Source organism: Camelus bactrianus, chromosome 28 (genome assembly GCF_048773025.1).
Source record: "Camelus bactrianus isolate YW-2024 breed Bactrian camel chromosome 28, ASM4877302v1, whole genome shotgun sequence".
Lineage (NCBI taxonomy): Eukaryota > Metazoa > Chordata > Mammalia > Artiodactyla > Camelidae > Camelus > Camelus bactrianus.
The window spans coordinates 6,025,854-6,045,304 of record NC_133566.1 but is presented as its reverse complement, the minus strand read 5'-3'; positions in this window follow the sequence as shown (position 1 = coordinate 6,045,304).

Here is a 19,451-nt window from a genome sequence, read left to right as displayed (position 1 = left end):
CGGTTTGAATTTCCTGCAGTTTTCTGTGTAAAACCGAGTTGGAGCTAGTACCTCCCCAAATATATGTATGGAGTGAAGTTTGCAACTGAAGAGAAACTTTGTGTTCCCAACAAGCTAGATGAAGGACGGCTTTCACACACACTTATCTCTCAGAACTGAGCATGTGGAGAGACGTTCGTTCATCAACACAAAGGGAACGGGTGGCAGGAGAAAATTTTACTCTGGTTTCTCAGTCTGTTTCCTAGTGCCGGTTTGAAGTTCCTGCAGTTTTCACTGTAAAATCGAGTTGGAGATACTACCTCCCCATATATATGTATGGAGTGGAGTTTGCAAGTGAAGAGAAACTTTGTGTTCCCAACAAGCTAGGTGAAGGACGGCTTTCACACACACTTATCACTCAGAATTGAGCATGTGGAGAGACGTTCATTCATCTAGCACAAAGGGAACGGGTTGCAGGAGAAACTTTTACTCTGGTTTCTCAGTCTTTTTCCTAGTGCCGGTTTGAATTTCCTGCAGTTTTCTGTGTAAAACCGAGTTGGAGCTAGTACCTCCCCAAATATATGTATGGAGTGGAGTTTGCAACTGAAGAGAAACTTTGTGTTCCCAACAAGCTTGGTGAAGGACGGATTTCACACACACTTATCTCTCAGAACTGAGCATGTGGAGAGACGTTCGTTCATCTAGCACAAAGGGAACGGGTTGTAGGGGAAACTATTACTCTGGTTTCTCAGTCTGATTCCTAGTGCCGGTTTGAAGTTCCTGCAGTTTTCTGTGTAAAACCGTGTTGGAGCTAGTACCTCCCCATATATATGTATGGAGTGGAGTTTGCAACTGAAGATAAACTTTGTGTTCCCAACAAGCTAGGTGAAGGATGGCTTTCACACACAATTATTTCTCAGAACTGAGCATGCGGAGACACGTTCGTTCATCTAGCACAAAGGGAACGGTTTGCAGGAGAAACTTTTACTCTGGTTTCTCAGTGTGTTTCCTAGGGGCGGTTGGAAGTTCCTGCAGTTTTCACTGTAAAACCGAGTTGGAGCTAGTACCTCCCCATATATATGTATGGAGTGGAGTTTGCAACTGAAGAGAAACTTTGTGTTCCCAACAAGCTAGGTGAAGGACGGCTTTAACACACACTTATCCCTCAGAACTGAGCATGTGGAGAGACGTTCGTTCATCTAGCACAAAGGGAACGGTGTGCAGGAGAAACTTTTCCTCTGGTATCTCAGTCTTTTTCCTAGTGCCGGTTTGAAGTTCCTGCAGTTTTCACTGTAAAACCGAATTGGAGCTAGTACCTGCCCATATATATTTATGGAGTGGTGTTTACAACTGAAGAGAAACTTTGTGTTCCCAACAAGCTTGGTGAAGGACGGCTTTCACACACACTTATCTCTAGAACTGACCATGTGGAGAGACGTTCGTTCATCTAGCACAAAGGGAAAGGGTTGTAGGGGAAACTATTACTCTGGTTTCTCAGTCTGTTTCCTAGTGCCGGTTTGAAGTTCCTGCAGTTTTCTGTGTAAAACCGTGTTGGAGCTAGTACCTCCCCATATATATGAATGGAGTGGAGTTTGCAACTGAAGAGAAACTTTGTGTTCCCAACAAGCTAGGTGAAGGACGGCTTTCACACACACTTATCTCTCAGAACTGAGCATGTGGAGAGACGTTCGTTGATCTAGCACAAAGGGAATGGGTTGCAGGAGAAACATTTACTCTGGATTCTCAGTCTGTTTCCTAGTGCCGATTTGAAGTTCCTGCAGATTTCAGTGTAAAACAGAGTTGGAGCTATTACCTCCCCATATATATGTAAGGATTGGAGTTGGCAACTGAAAAGAAACTTTGTGTTCCCAACAAGCAAGGTGAAGGACGGCTTTCACACACACTTATCTCTCTGAACTGAGCCTGTGGAGAGACGTTCGTTCATCTAGCACAAAGGGAACGGGTTGCAGGTGAAACTTTTACTCTGGTTTCTCAGTCTGATTCCTAGTGCCTGTTTGAATTTCCTGCATTTTTCACTGTAAAATCGAGTTGGAGCTAGTACCTCCCCATATATATGTATGGAGTGGAGTTTGCAACTGAAGAGAAACTTTGTGTTCCCAACAAGCTAGGTGAAGGATGGCTTTCACACACACTTATTTCTCAGAACTGAGCATGCGGAGACACGTTCGTTCATCTAGCACAAAGGGAACGGTTTGCAGGAGAAACTTTTACTCTGGTTTCTCAGTGTGTTTCCTAGTGGCGGTTGGAAGTTCCTGCAGTTTTCACTGTAAAACCGAGTTGGAGCTAGTACCTCCCCATATATATGTATGGAGTGGAGTTTGCAACTGAAGAGAAACTTTGTGTTCCCAACAAGCTAGGTGAAGGACGGCTTTAACACACAATTATCCCTCAGAACTGAGCATGTGGAGAGACGTTCGTTCATCTAGCACAAAGGGAACGGTTTGCAGGAGAAACTTTTCCTCTGGTATCTCAGTCTTTTTCCTAGTGCCGGTTTGAAGTTCCTGCAGTTTTCACTGTAAAACCGAATTGGAGCTAGTACCTGCCCATATATATTTATGGAGTGGTGTTTACAACTGAAGAGAAACTTTGTGTTCCCAACAAGCTTGGTGAAGGACGGCTTTCACACACACTTATCTCTAGAACTGACCATGTGGAGAGACGTTCGTTCATCTAGCACAAAGGGAACGGGTTGTATGAGAAACTATTACTCTGGTTTCTCAGTCTGTTTCGTAGTGCCGGTTTGAATTTCCTGCAGTTTTCTGTGTAAATCCGAGTTGGAGCTAGTACCTCCCCAAATATATGTATGGAGTGGAGTTTGCAACTGAAGAGAAACTTTGTGTTCCCAACAAGCTAGATGAAGGACGGCTTTCACACACACTTATCTCTCAGAACTGAGCATGTGGAGAGACGTTCGTTCATCTAGCACAAAGGGAACGGTTTGCAGGAGAAACTTTTCCTCTGGTATCTCAGTCTTTTTCCTAGTGCCGGTTTGAAGTTCCTGCAGTTTTCACTGTAAAACCGAATTGGACCTAGTACCTGCCCATATATATTTATGGAGTGGTGTTTACAACTGAAGAGAAACTTTGTGTTCCCAACAAGCTTGGTGAAGGACGGCTTTCACACACACTTATCTCTAGAACTGACCATGTGGAGAGACGTTCGTTCATCTAGCACAAAGGGAACGGGTTGTATGAGAAACTATTACTCTGGTTTCTCAGTCTGTTTCGTAGTGCCGGTTTGAATTTCCTGCAGTTTTCTGTGTAAAACCGAGTTGGAGCTAGTACCTCCCCAAATATATGTATGGAGTGGAGTTTGCAACTGAAGAGAAACTTTGTGTTCCCAACAAGCTAGATGAAGGACGGCTTTCACACACACTTATCTCTCAGAACTGAGCATGTGGAGAGACGTTCGTTCATCTAGCACAAAGGGAACGGGTTGCAGGAGAAACTTTTACTCTGGTTTCTCAGTCTGTTTCCTAGTGCCGGTTTGAAGTTCCTGCAGTTTTCACTGTAAAATCGAGTTGGAGATACTACCTCCCCATATATATGTATGGAGTGGAGTTTGCAAGTGAAGAGAAACTTTGTGTTCCCATCAAGCTAGGTGAAGGACGGCTTTCACACACACTTATCACTCAGAATTGAGCATGTGGAGAGACGTTCATTCATTTAGCACAAAGGGAACGGGTTGCAGGAGAAACTTTTACTTTGGTTTCTCAGTCTTATTCCTAGTGCCGGTTTGAAGTTCCTGCAGTTTTCACTGTAAAACCGAGTTGGAGCTAGTACCTCCCCATATATATGTATGGAGTGGAGTTTGCAACTGAAGAGAAACTTTGTGTTCCCAACAAGCTTGGTGAAGGACGGATTTCACACACACTTATCTCTCAGAACTGAGCATGTGGAGAGACGTTCGTTCATCTAGCACAAAGGGAACGGGTTGTAGGGGAAACTATTACTCTGGTTTCTCAGTCTGTTTCCTAGTGCCGGTTTGAAGTTCCTGCAGTTTTCTGTGTAAAACCGTGTTGGAGCTAGTACCTCCCCATATATATGAATGGAGTGGAGTTTGCAACTGAAGAGAAACTTTGTGTTCCCAACAAGCTAGGTGAAGGACGGCTTTCACACACACTTATCTCTCAGAACTGAGCATGTGGAGAGACGTTCGTTGATCTAGCACAAAGGGAATGGGTTGCAGGAGAAACATTTACTCTGGATTCTCAGTCTGTTTCCTAGTGCCGATTTGAAGTTCCTGCAGATTTCAGTGTAAAACAGAGTTGGAGCTATTACCTCCCCATATATATGTAAGGATTGGAGTTGGCAACTGAAAAGAAACTTTGTGTTCCCAACAAGCTAGGTGAAGGACGGCTTTCACACACACTTATCTCTCTGAACTGAGCCTGTGGAGAGACGTTCGTTCATCTAGCACAAAGGGAACGGGTTGCAGGTGAAACTTTTACTCTGGTTTCTCAGTCTGATTCCTAGTGCCTGTTTGAATTTCCTGCATTTTTCACTGTAAAATCGAGTTGGAGCTAGTACCTCCCCATATATATGTATGCAGTGGAGTTGGCAACTGAAGAGAAACTTTGTGTTCCCAACAAGTTAGGTGAAGGACGGCTTTCACACACACTTATATCTCAGAACTGAGCATGTGGAGAGACTTTCGTTCATCTAGCACAAAGGGAACGGGTTGCAGGAGAAAGTTTTACTTTGGTTTCTCAGTCTGTTTCCTAGTGCCGGTTTGAAGTTCCTGCAGTTTTCACTGTAAAACCGAGTTGGAGCTAGTACCTACCCATATATATGTATGGACTGGAGTTTGCAACTGAAGAGAAACTTAGTGTTCCCAAAAAGATAGTGAAGGACGGCTTTCACACACACTTATCTCTCAGAACTGAGCATGTGGAGAGACGTTCGTTCATCTAGCACAAAGGGAACGGGTTGCAGGAGAAATTTTTACTCTGGTTTCTCAGTCTGTTTCCTAGTGCCGGTTTGAAGTTCCTGCAGTTTTCACTGTAAAACCAAGTTGGAACTAGTACCTCCCCATATATATGTATGGAGTGGAGTTTGCAACTGAAGGGAATCTTTGTGTTCCCAACAAGCTAGGTGAAGGACGGCTTTCACACACAATTATCTCTCAGAACTGAGCATGTGGAGAACGTTCGTTCATCTAGCACAAAGGGAACGGTTGTAGGAGAATCTTTTACTCTGGTTTCTCAGTCTGTTTCCTTGTGCCGGTTTGAAGTTCCTGCAGTTTTCACTGTAAAACTGAGTTGGAGCTAGTACCTCCCCATATATATGTATGGAGTGGAGTTGGCAACTGAAGAGAAACTTTGTGTTCCCAACAAGGTATGTGAAGGACGGCTTTCACACACACTTATCTCTCAGAACTGAGCATGTGGAGAGACGTTCGTTCATCTAGCAAAAAGGGAACGGGTTGCAGGAGAAACTTTTACTCTGGTTTACCATTCTGTTTCCTAGTGCCGGTATGAAGTTCCTGCAGTTTTCACTGTAAAACCGAGTTGGAGCTAGTACCTCCCCATATATATGTATGGAGTGGAGTTTGCAACTGAAGAGAAACTTTGTGTTCCCAACAAGCTAGGTGAAGGACGGCTTTCACACACACTTATCTCTCAGAACTGAGCATGTGGAGAGACGTTCGTTCATCTAGCACAAAGGGAACGGGTTGCAGGAGAAACTTTTCCTCTGGTTTCTCAGTCTTTTTCCTAGTGCCGGTTTGAAGTTCCTGCAGTTTTCACTGTAAAACCGAGTTGGAGCTAGTACCTGCCCATATATATGTATGGAGTGGAGTTTGCAACTGAAGAGAAACTTTGTGTTCCCAACAAGCTTGGTGAAGGACGGCTTTCACACACACTTATCTCTCAGAACTGAGCATGTGGAGAGACGTTCGTTCATCTAGCACAAAGGGAACGGGTTGCAGGGGAAACTTTACTCTGGTTTCTCAATCTGTTTCCTAGTGCCGGTTTGAAGTTCCTGCAGTTTTCACTCTAAAACCGTGTTGGATCTAGTACCTCCCCATGTATATGTATGGAGTGGAGTTTGCAACTGAAGAGAAACTTTGTGTTCCCAACAAGCTAGGTGAAGGACGGCTTTCACACACACTTATCTCTCAGAACTTAGCATTTGGAGAGACGTTCGTTCATCTAGCACAAAGGGAACGGGTTGCAGGAGAAACTTTTACTCTGGTTTCTCAGTCTGTTTCCTAGTGCCGGTTTGAAGTTCCTGCAGTTTTCACTGTAAAATCGAGTTGGAGATAGTACCTCCCCATATATATGTATGGAGTGGAGTTGGCAACTGAAGAGAAACTTTGTGTTCCCAACAAGCTAGGTGAAGGTCGGCTTCCACACACACTTATCTCTCAGAACTGAGCATGTGGAGAGACGTTCGTTCATCTAGGACAAAGGGAACGGGTTGCAGGAGAAACTTTTACTCTGGTTTATCATTCTGTTTCCTAGTGCCGGTTTGAAGTTCCTGCAGTTTTCACTGTAAAATCGAGTTGGAGCTAGTACCTCCCAATATATATGTATGGAGTGGAGTTTGCAAGTGAAGAGAAACTTTGTGTTCCCAACAAGCTAGGTGAAGGACGGCTTTCACACACACTTATCACCCAGAATTGAGCATGTGGAGAGACGTTCGTTCATCTAGCACAAAGGGAACGGGTTGGAGGAGAAACTTTTACTCTGGTTTCTAAGTCTTTTTCCTAGTGCCGGTTTGAAGTTCCTGCAGTTTTCACTGTAAAACCGAGTTGGAGCTAGTACCTCCCCATATATATGTATGGAGTGGAGTTTGCAACTGAAGAGAAACTTTGTGTTCCCAACAAGCTTGGTGAAGGACGGCTTTCACACACACATATCTCTCAGAACTGAGCATGTGGACAGACGTTCGTTCATCTAGCACAAAGGGAACGGGTTGTAGGGGAAACTATTACTCTGGTTTCTCAGTCTGTTTCCTAGTGCCGGTTTGAAGTTCCTGCAGTTTTCTGTGTAAAACCGTGTTGGAGCTAGTACCTCCCTTTATATATGAATGGAGTGGAGTTTGCAACTGAAGAGAAACTTTGTGTTCCCAACAAGCTAGGTGAAGGACGGCTTTCACACACACTTATCTCTCAGAACTGAGCATGTGGAGAGACGTTCGTTCATCTAGCACAAAGGGAACGGGTTGGAGGAGAAACTTTTACTCTGGTTTCTCAGTGTGTTTCCTAGTGCCGGATTGAAGTTCCTGCAGTTTTCACTGTAAAACCGAGTTGGAGCTAGTACCTCCCTTATATATGTATGGAGTGGAGTTTGCAACTGAAGAGAAACTTTGTGTTCCCAACAAGCTATGTGAAGGACGGCTTTCACACACACTTATCTCTCAGAACTGAGCATGTGAAGAGACGTTCATTCATCTAGCACAAAGGGAACAGGTTGCAGGAGAAACTTTTACTCTGGTTTCTCAGTCTGTTTCCTAATGCCGTTTTGAAGTTCCTGCAGTTTTCACTGTAAAACCGAGTTGGAGCTAGTACCTCCCCATATATATGTATGGAGTGGAGTTGGGAACTGAAGAGAAACTTTGGGTTCCCAACAAGCTATGTGAAGGACGGATTTCACACACACTTATCTCTCTGAACTGAGCCTGTGGAGAGACCTTCGTTCATCTAGCACAAAGGGATCGGGTTGCAGGAGAAATTTTACTCTGGTTTCTCAGTCTGATTCCTAGTGCCTGTTTGAATTTCCTGCAGTTTTCACTGTAAAATCGAGTTGGAGCTAGTACCTCCCCATATATATGTATGGAGTGGGGTTTGCAACTGAAGAGAAACTTTGTGTTCCCAACAAGCTAGGTGAAGAACGGCTTTCACACACACATATCTCTCAGAACTGAGCATGTGGAGAGACGTTCGTTCATCTAGCACAAAGGGAACGTGTTGCAGGAGAAACTTTTACTCTGGTTTCTCAGTCTGTTTCCTAGTGCCGGTTTGAATTTCTTGCAGTTTTCACTGTAAAATCGAGTTGGAGCTAGTACCTCCCCTCATATATGTATGGAGTGGAGTTTGCAACTGAAGAGAAACTTTGTTTTAACAACAAGCTCGGTGAAGGACGGCTTTCACACACAATTATCTCTCAGAAATGAGCATGTGGAGAGACGTTCGTTCACCTAGCACAAAGGGAACGGGTTGCAGGGGAAACTTTTACTCTGGTTTCTCAGTCTGTTTCCTAGTGCCGGTTTGAAGTTCTGCAGTTTTCACTGTAAAACCGAGTTGGAGCTAGTACCTCCCCATATATATGTATGGAGTGGAGTTTGCAACTGAAGAGAAACTTTGTGTTCCCAACAAGCTATGTGAAGGACGGCTTTCACACACACTTATCTCTCTGAACTGAGCATTTGGAGAGACGTTCGTTCATCTAGCACAAAGGGAATGTGTTGCAGGTGAAACTATTACTCTGGTTTCTCAGTCTGATTCCTAGTGCCGGTTTGTATTTCCTACAGTTTTCACTGTAAAACCGAGTTGGAGCTAGTACCTCCCCATATATATGTATGGAGTGGAGTTTGCAACTGAAGAGAAACTTTGTGTTCCCAACAAGCTAGGTGAAGGACGACTTTCACACACACTTTTCTCTCAGAACTGAGCATGTGGAGAGACGTTCGTTCATCTAGCAAAAAGGGAACGGGTTGTAGGAGAAACTTTTGCTCTGGTTTCTCAGTCTTTTTCCTAGTGCCGGTTTGAAGTTCCTGCAGTTTTCACTGTAAAACCGAGTTGGAGCTAGTACCTCCCCATATATATGTATGGAGTGGAATTTGCAACTGAAGAGAAACTTTGTGTTCCCAAAAGCTAGGTGAAGGATGGCTTTCACACACACTAATCTCTCAGAACTGAGCATGTGGAGAGTCGTTCGTTCATCTAGCACAAATGGAACGGGATGCAGGAGAAACTTTTACTCTGGTTTCTCAGTCTGTTTCCTAGTGCCGGTTTGAAGTTCCTGCAGTTTTCATTGTAAAACCGAGTTGGAGCTAGTACTTCCCCGTATATATGTGTGGAGTGGAGTTTGCAACTGAAGAGAAACTTTGTGTTACCAACAAGCTAGGTGAAGGACGGCTTTCACACACACTTATCACTCAGAACTGAGCATGTGGAGAGACGTTCATTCATCTAGCACAAAGGGAAATGGTTGTAGGATAAACTTTTACTCTGGTTTCTCAGTCTGTTTCCTAGTGCCGGTTTGAAGTTCCTGCAGTTTTCACTGTAAAACCGAGTTGGAGCTAGTACCTCCCCATATATATGTATGGAGTGGAGTTGGGAAATGAAGAGAAACTTTGTGTTCCCAACAAGCTAGGTGAAGGACGGCTTTCACACACACTTATCTCTCAGATCTGAGCCTGTGGAGAGACGTTCGTTCATCTAGCACAAAGGGAACGGTTTGCAGGAGAAAATTTTACTCTGGTTTCTCAGTCTGTTTCCTAGTGCCGGTTTGAAGTTCCTGCAGTTTTCACTGTAAAACCGAGTTGGAGCTAGTACCTCCCCATATATATGTATGCAGTGGAGTTTGCAACTGAAGAGAAACTTTGTGTTCCCAACAAGCTAGGTGAAGGACGGCTTTCACACACACTTTTCTCTCAGAACTGAGCATGTGGAGAGACGTTCGTTCATCTAGAAAAAGGGAACGGGTTGTAGGAGAAACTTTTGCTCTGGTTTCTCAGTCTTTTTCCTAGTGCCGGTTTGAAGTTCCTGCAGTTTTCACTGTAAAACCGAGTTGGAGCTAGTACCTCCCCATATATATGTATGGAGTGGAATTTGCAACTGAAGAGAGACTTTGTGTTCCCAAAAGCTAGGTGAAGGATGGCTTTCACACACACTAATCTCTCAGAACTAAGCATGTGGAGAGTCGTTCGTTCATCTAGCACAAATGGAACGGGTTGCAGGAGAAAGTTTTACTCTGGTTTCTCAGTCTGTTTCCTAGTGCCGGTTTGAAGTTCCTGCAGTTTTCACTGTAAAACTGAGTTGGAGCTAGTACTTCCCCGTATATATGTGTGGAGTGGAGTTTGCAACTGAAGAGAAACTTTGTGTTCCCAACAAGCTAGGTGAAGGACGGCTTTCACACACACTTATCACTCAGAACTGAGCATGTGGAGAGACGTTCATTCATCTAGCACAAAGGGAAAGGGTTGCAGGATAAACTTTTACTCTGGTTTCTCAGTCTGTTTCCTAGTGCCGGTTTGAAGTTCCTGCAGTTTTCACTGTAAAACCGAGTTGGAGCTAGTACCTCCCCATATATATGTATGGAGTGGAGTTGGGAAATGAAGAGAAACTTTGTGTTCCCAACAAGCTAGGTGAAGGACGGCTTTCACACACACTTATCTCTCAGATCTGAGCATGTGGAGAGACGTTCGTTCATCTAGCACAAAGGGAACGGTTTGCAGGAGAAAATTTTTCTCTGGTTTCTCAGTCTGTTTCCTATTGCCGGTTTGAAGTTCCTGCAGTTTTCACTGTAAAACCGAGTTGGAGCTAGTACCTCCCCATATATATGTATGCAGTGGAGTTTGCAACTGAAGAGAAACTTTGTGTTCCCAACAAGCTAGGTGAAGGACGGCTTTCACACACACTTATCTCTCAGAACTGAGCATGTGGAGAGACTTTCATTCATCTAGCACAAAGGGAACGGTTTGCAGGAGAAACTTTTACTCTGGTTTCTCAGTCTGTTTCCTAGGGCTGTTTTGAAGTTCCTGCAGTTTTCACTGTAAAACCGAGTTGGAGCTAGTAACTCCCCATATATATGTATGGAGTGGAGTTTGGAACTGAAGAGAAACTTTGGGTTCCCAACAAGCTATGTGAAGGACGGATTTCACACACACATATCTCTCTGAACTGAGCCTGTGGAGAGACCTTCGTTCATCTATCACAAAGGGAACGGGTTGCAGGGGAAATTTTTACTCTGGTTTCTCAGTCTGATTCCTAGTGCCTGTTTGAATTTCCTGCAGTTTTCACTGTAAAATTGAGTTGGAGCTAGTACCTCCCCATATATATGTATGGAGTGGAGTTTGCAACTGAAGAGAAACTTTGTGTTCCCAACAAGCTAGGTGAAGGACGGCTTTCACAAACACATATCTCTCAGAACTGAGCATGTGGAGAGACGTTCGTTCATCTAGCACAAAGGGAACGTGTTGCAGGAGAAACTTTTACTCTGGTTTCTCAGTCTGTTTCCTAGTGCCGGTTTGAATTTCTTGCAGTTTTCACTGTAAAATCGAGTTGGAGCTAGTACCTCCCCTTATATATGTATGGAGTGTAGTTTGCAACTGAAGAGAAACTTTGTGTTCCCAACAAGCTAGGTTAAGGACGGCTTTCACACACACTTATCTCTCTGAACTGAGCATGTGGAGAGACGTTCGTTCATCTAGTCAAAGGGAACGGGTTGCAGGGGAAACTATTACTTTGGTTTCTCAGTCTGTTTCCTAGTGCCTGTTTGAAGTTCCTGCAGTTTTCACTGAAAAACCGAGTTGGAGCTAGTACATCCCCATATATATGTAGGGAGTGGAGTTTGCCACTGAAGAGAAACTTTGTGTTCCCAACAATCTAGGTGAAGGATGGCTTTCATACACACTTATCTCTCAGAACTGAGCATGTGGAGATACTTTCGTTCATCTAGCACAAAGGGAACGGGTTGCAGTAGAAACTTTTACTCTGGTTTCTGTGTCTGTTTCCTAGTGCCGGTTTGAAGTTCCTGCAGTTTTCACTGTAAAACCGAGTTGGAGCTAGTACCACCCCATATATATGTATGGAGTGTAGTTGGCAACTGAAGAGAAACTATGTGTTCCCAACAAGCTAGGTGAAGGACGACTTTCACACACACTTATCTCTCAGAACTGAGCATGTGGAGAGACGTTCGTTCATCTAGCACAAAGGGAACAGGTTGCAGGAGAAACTTTTACTCTGGTTTCTCAGTCTGTTTCCTAGGGCCGTTTTGAAGTTCCTGCAGTTTTCACTGTAAAACCGAGTTGGAGCTAGTACCTCCCCATATATATGTATGGAGTGGAGTTGGGAACTGAAGAGAAACTTTGGGTTCCCAACAAGCTATGTGAAGGACGGATTTCACACACACTTATCTCTCTGAACTGAGCCTGTGGAGAGACCTTCGTTCATCTAGCACAAAGGGATCGGGTTGCAGGAGAAATTTTACTCTGGTTTCTCAGTCTGATTCCTAGTGCCTGTTTGAATTTCCTGCAGTTTTCACTGTAAAATCGAGTTGGAGCTAGTACCTCCCCATATATATGTATGGAGTGGAGTTTGCAACTGAAGAGAAACTTTGTGTTCCCAACAAGCTAGGTGAAGAACGGCTTTCACACACACATATCTCTCAGAACTGAGCATGTGGAGAGACGTTCGTTCATCTAGCACAAAGGGAACGTGTTGCAGGAGAAACTTTTACTCTGGTTTCTCAGTCTGTTTCCTAGTGCCGGTTTGAATTTCTTGCAGTTTTCACTGTAAAATCGAGTTGGAGCTAGTACCTCCCCTTATATATGTATGGAGTGGAGTTTGCAACTGAAGAGAAACTTTGTGTTAACAACAAGCTCGGTGAAGAACGGCTTTCACACACAATTATCTCTCAGAAATGAGCATATGGAGAGACGTTCGTTCATCTAGCACAAAGGGAACGGGTTGCAGGGGAAACTTTTACTCTGGTTTCTCAGTCTGTTTCCTAGTGCCGGTTTGAAGTTCTGCAGTTTTCACTGTAAAACCGAGTTGGAGCTAGTACCTCCCCATATGTATGTATGGAGTGGAGTTTGCAACTGAAGAGAAACTTTGTGTTCCCAACAAGCTATGTGAAGGACGGCTTTCACACACACTTATCTCTCTGAACTGAGCATTTGGAGAGACGTTCGTTCATCTAGCACAAAGGGAATGTGTTGCAGGTGAAACTATTACTCTGGTTTCTCAGTCTGATTCCTAGTGCCGGTTTGTATTTCCTACAGTTTTCACTGTAAAACCGAGTTGGAGCTAGTATTTCCCCATATATATGTATGGAGTGGAGTTTGCAACTGAAGAGAAACTTTGTGTTCCCAACAAGCTAGGTGAAGGACGACTTTCACACACACTTTTCTCTCAGAACTGAGCATGTGGAGAGACGTTCGTTCATCTAGCAAAAAGGGAACGGGTTGTAGGAGAAACTTTTGCTCTGGTTTCTCAGTCTTTTTCCTAGTGCCGGTTTGAAGTTCCTGCAGTTTTCACTGTAAAACCGAGTTGGAGCTAGTACCTCCCCATATATATGTATGGGGTGGAATTTGCAACTGAAGAGAAAATTTGTGTTCCCAAAAGCTAGGTGAAGGATGGCTTTCACACACACTAATCTCTCAGAACTGAGCATGTGGAGAGACGTTCGTTCATCTAGCACAAATGGAACGGGTTGCAGGAGAAACTTTTACTCTGGTTTCTCAGTCTGTTTCCTAGTGCCGGTTTGAAGTTCCTGCAGTTTTCACTGTAAAACCGAGTTGGAGCTGGTACTTCCCCGTATATATGTGTGGAGTGGAGTTTGCAACTGAAGAGAAACTTTGTGTTCCCAACAAGCTAGGTGAAGGACGGCTTTCACACACACTTATCACTCATAACTGAGCATGTGGAGAGACGTTCATTCATCTAGCACAAAGGGAAAGGGTTGCAGGATAAACTTTTACTCTGGTTTCTCAGTCTGTTTCCTAGTGCCGGTTTGAAGTTCCTGCAGTTTTCACTGTAAAACCGAGTTGGAGCTAGTACCTCCCCATATATATGTATGGAGTGGAGTTGAGAAATGAAGAGAAACTTTGTGTTCCCAACAAGCTAGGTGAAGTACGGCTTTCACACACACTTATCTCTCAGAACTGAGCGTGTGGAGAGACGTTCGTTCATCTAGCACAAAGGGAACGGTTTGCAGGAGAAACTTTTACTCTGGTTTCTCAGTCTGTTTCCTAGTGCCGGTTTGAAGTTCCTGCAGTTTTCACTGTAAAACCGAGTTGAAGCTAGTACCTCCCCATGTATATGTATGCAGTGGAGTTTGCAACTGAAGAGAAACTTTGTGTTCCCAACAAGCTAGGTGAAGGACGGCTTTCACACACACTTATCTCTCAGAACTGAGCATGTGGAGAGACTTTCATTCATCTAGCACAAAGGGAACGGGTTGCAGGAGATACTTTTACTCTGGTTTCTCAGTCTGTTTCCTAGGGCTGTTTTGAAGTTCCTGCAGTTTTCACTGTAAAACCGAGTTGGAGCTAGTACCTCCCCATATATATGTATGGAGTGGAGTTGGGAACTGAAGAGAAACTTTGGGTTCCCAACAAGCTATGTGAAGGACGGATTTCACACACACATATCTCTCTGAACTGAGCCTGTGGAGAGACCTTCGTTCATCTATCACAAAGGGAACGGGTTGCAGGGGAAATTTTTACTCTGGATTCTCAGTCTGATTCCTAGTGCCTGTTTGAATTTCCTGCAGTTTTCACTGTAAAATCGAGTTGGAGCTAGTACCTCCCCATATATATGTATGGAGTGGAGTTTGCAACTGAAGAGAAACTTTGTGTTCCCAACAAGCTAGTTGAAGAACGGCTTTCACACACACATATCTCTCAGAACTGAGCATGTGGAGAGACGTTCGTTCATCTAGCACAAAGGGAACGTGTTGCAGGAGAAACTTTTACTCTGGTTTCTCAGTCTGTTTCCTAGTGCCGGTTTGAATTTCTTGCAGTTTTCACTGTAAAATCGAGTTGGAGCTAGTACCTCCCCTTATATATGTATGGAGTGTAGTTTGCAACTGAAGAGAAACTTTGTGTTCCCAACAAGCTAGGTTAAGGACGGCTTTCACACACACTTATCTCTCAGAACTGAGCATGTGGAGAGACGTTCGTTCATCTAGTCAAAGGGAACGGGTTGCAGGGGAAACTATTACTTTGGTTTCTCAGTCTGTTTCCTAGTGCCGGTTTGAAGTTCCTGCAGTTTTCACTGTAAAACCGAGTTGGAGCTAATACCTCCCCATATATATGTATGGAGTGGAGTTTGCAACTGAAGAGAAACTTTGTGTTCCCAACAAGCTAGGTGAAGAACGGCTTTCACACACACATATCTCTCAGAACTGAGCATGTGGAGAGACGTTCGTTCATCTAGCACAAAGGGAACGTGTTGCAGGAGAAACTTTTACTCTGGTTTCTCAGTCAGTTTCCTAGTGCCGGTTTGAAGTTCCTGCAGTATTCAGTGTAAAACCGTGCTGGAGCTGTTACCTCCCCATTTATATGTATGGAGTGGAATTTGCAACTGTAGAGATACTTTGTGTTACCTACAAGTTAAGTGAAGGACGGCTTTCAAACACACTTATCTCTCAGAACTGAGCATGTGGAGAGACGATCGTTCATCTAGCACAAAGGGAACGGGTTGCAGGAGTAACTTTTACTCTGGTTTCTCAGACTGTTTCCTAGTGCCGGTTTGAAGTTCCTGCAGTTTTCACTGTAAATCCGAGTTGGAGATAGTACATCCCCATATATATGTAGGGAGTGGAGTTTGCCACTGAAGAGAAACTTTGTGTTCCCAACAATCTAGGTGAAGGATGGCTTTCACACACACTTATCTCTCAGAACTGAGCATGTGGAGATACTTTCGTTCATCTAGCACAAAGGGAACGGGTTGCAGTAGAAACTTTTACTCTGGTTTCTGTGTCTGTTTCCTAGTGCCGGTTTGAAGTTCCTGCAGTTTTCACTGTAAAACCGAGTTGGAGCTAGTACCACCCCATATATATGTATGGAGTGTAGTTGGCAACTGTAGAGAAACTATGTGTTCCCAACAAGCTAGGTGAAATACGAATTTCACACACACGTATCTCTCAGAACTGAGCATGTTGAGAGACGTTCGTTCATCTAGCACAAAGGGAACCGGTTGCAGGAGAAACTTTTACTCTGGTTTCTCAGTGTGCTTCCTAGTGCCGGTTTCAAGTTCCTGCAGTTTTCACTGTAAAACCGAGTTGGAGCTAGTAACTCCCTTATATATGTATGGAGTGGAATTGGCAACTGAAGAGAAACTTTGTGTTCCCAACAAGCTAGGTGAAGGACGGCTTTCACACACACTAATCTCTCAGAACTGAGCATGTGGAGAGACGTTCGTTCATCTAGCACAAATGGAACGGGATGCAGGAGAAACTTTTACTCTGGTTTCTCAGTCTGTTTCCTAGTGCCGGTTTGAAGTTCCTGCAGTTTTAACTGTAAAACCGAGTTGGAGCTAGTACTTCCCCGTATATATGTTTGGAGTGGAGTTTGCAACTGAAGAGAAACTTTGTGTTCCCAACAAGCTAGGTGAAGGACGGCTTTCACACACACTTATCACTCATAACTGAGCATGTGGAGAGACGTTCATTCATCTAGCACAAAGGGAAAGGGTTGCAGGATAAACTTTTACTCTATTTTCTCAGTCTGTTTCCTAGTGCCGGTTTGAAGTTCCTGCAGTTTTCACTGTAAAACCGAGTTGGAGCTAGTACCTCCCCATATATATGTATGGAGTGGAGTTGAGAAATGAAGAGAAACTTTGTGTTCCCAACAAGCTAGGTGAAGGACGGCTTTCACACACACTTATCACTCAGAACTGAGCCTGTGGAGAGACGTTCGTTCATCTAGCACAAAGGGAACGGTTTGCAGGAGAAAATTTTACTCTGGTTACTCAGTCTTTTTCCTAGTTCCGGTTTGAAGTTCCTGCAGTTTTCACTGTAAAACCGAGTTGGAGCTTGTACCTCCCCATGTATATGTATGCAGTGGAGTTTGCACCTGAAGAGAAACTTTGTGTTCCCAACAAGCTAGGTGAAGGACGGCTTTCACACACACTTATCTCTCAGAACTGAGCATGTGGAGAGACTTTCATTCATTTAGCACAAAGGGAACCGGTTGCAGGAGAAACTTTTACTCTGGTTTCTCAGTCTGTTTCCTAGGGCTGTTTTGAAGTTCCTGCAGTTTTCACTGTAAAACCGTGTTGGAGCTAGTACCTCCCCATATATATGTATGGAGTGGAGTTGGGAACTGAAGAGAAACTTTGGGTTCCCAACAAGCTATGTGAAGGACGGATTTCACACACACATATCTCTCTGAACTGAGCCTGTGGAGAGACCTTCGTTCATCTATCACAAAGGGAACGGGTTGCAGGGGAAATTTTTACTCTGGTTTCTCAGTCTGATTCCTAGTGCCTGTTTGAATTTCCTGCAGTTTTCACTGTAAAATCGAGTTGGAGCTAGTACCTCCCCATATATATGTATGGAGTGGAGTTTGCAACTGAAGAGAAACTTTGTGTTCCCAACAAGCTAGGTGAAGAACGGCTTTCACACACACATATCTCTCAGAACTGAGCATGGGGAGAGACGTTCGTTCATCTAGCACAAAGGGAACGTGTTGCAGGAGAAACTTTTACTCTGGTTTCTCAGTCTGTTTCCTAGTGCCGGTTTGAATTTCTTGCAGTTTTCACTGTAAAATCGAGTTGGAGCTAGTACCTCCCCTTATATATGTATGGAGTGTAGTTTGCAACTGAAGAGAAACTTTGTGTTCCCAACAAGCTAGGTTAAGGACGGCTTTCACACACACTTATCTCTCAGAACTGAGCATGTGGAGAGACGTTCGTTCATCTAGTCAAAGGGAACGGGTTGCAGGGGAAACTATTACTTTGGTTTCTCAATCTGTTTCCTAGTGCCGGTTTGAAGTTCCTGCAGTTTTCACTGTAAAACCGAGTTGGAGCTAATACCTCCCCATATAAATGTATGGAGTGTAGTTGGCAACTGAAGAGAAACTATGTGTTCCCAACAAGCTAGGTGAAGGACGACTTTCACACACACGTATCTCTCAGAATTGAGCATGTTGAGAGACGTTCGTTCATCTAGCACAAAGGGAACCGGTTGCAGGAGAAACTTTTACTCTGGTTTCTCAGTGTGTTTCCTAGTGCCGGTTTCAAGTTCCTGCAGTTTTCACTGTAAAACCGAGTTGGAGCTAGTAACTCCCTTATATATGTATGGAGTGGAGTTGGCAACTGAAGAGAAACTTTGTGTTCCCAACAAGCTAGGTGAAGGACGGCTTTCACACACACTTATCTCTCAGAACTGAGCATGTGGAGAGACGTTCATTCATCTAGCACCAAGGGAACGGGTTGCAGTAGAAACTTTTACTTTGGTTTCTGAGTCTGTTTCCTAGTGCAGGTTTGAAGTTCCTGCAGTTTTCACTGTAAAACCGGGTTGGAGCAAGTACCACCCCATATATATGTATGGAGTGTAGTTGGCAACTGAAGAGAAACTATGTGTTCCCAACAAGCTAGGTGAAGGACGGCTTTCACACACACTTATCTCTCAGAACTGAGCATGTGGAGAGATGTTCGTTCATCTAGCACAAAGGGAACGGGTTGCAGGAGAAACTTTTTCTCTGGTTTCTCAGTCTTTTTCCTAGTGCCGGGTTGAAGTTCCTGCAGTTTTCACTGTAAAACCGAGTTGGAGCTAGTACCTCCCCATATATATGTATGGAGTGGAGTTTGCAACTGAAGAGAAACTTTGTGTTCCCAGCAAGCTAGGTGAAGGACGGCTTTCACACACACTTATCACTCAGAATTGAGCATGTGGAGAGACGTTCGTTCATCTAGCACAAAGGGAACGGGTTGCAGGAGAAACTTTTACTCTGGTTTCTCAGTCTGTTTCCTTGTGCCGGTTTGAAGTTCCTGCAGTTTTCACTGTAAAACCGAGTTGGAGCTAGTACCTCCCCATGTATATGTATGGAGTGGAGTTTGCAACTGAAGAGAAACTTTGTGTTCCCAACAAGCTAGTTGAAGGACGGCTTTCACACACACATATATCTCAGAACTGAGCATGTGGATAGACGTTCGTTCATCTAGCACAAAGGGAAAGTGTTGCAGGAGAAACTTTTACTCTGGTTTCTCAGTCTGTTTCCTAGTGCCGGTTTGAAGTTCTGCAGTTTTCACTGTAAAACCGAGTTGGAGCTAGTACCTCCCCATATATAAGTATGGAGTGGAGTTTTCAACTGAAGAGAAACTTTGTGTTCCCAACAAGCTAGGTGAAGGACGGCTTTCACACACACTTATCTCTCAGAACTGAGCATGTGAAGAGACGTTCGTTCATCTAGCACAAAGGGAACGTGTTGCAGGTGAAACTATTACTCTGGATTCTCAGTCTGATTCCTAGTGCCGGTTTGAAGTTCCTACAGTTTTCACTGTAAAACCGAGTTGGAGCTAGTACCTCCCCATATATATGTATGGAGTGGAGTTTGCAACTGAAGAGAAACTTTGTGTTCCCAACAAGCTAGGTGAAGGACGGCTTTCACACACACTTATCTCTCAGAACTGAGCATGTGAAGAGACGTTTGTTCATCTAGCACAAAGGGAACGGGTTGCAGGAGAAACTTTTACTCTGGTTTCTCAGTCTGTTTCCTAGTGCCGGTTTGAACTTCCTGCAGTTTTGACTGTAAAATCGAGTTGGAGCTAGTACC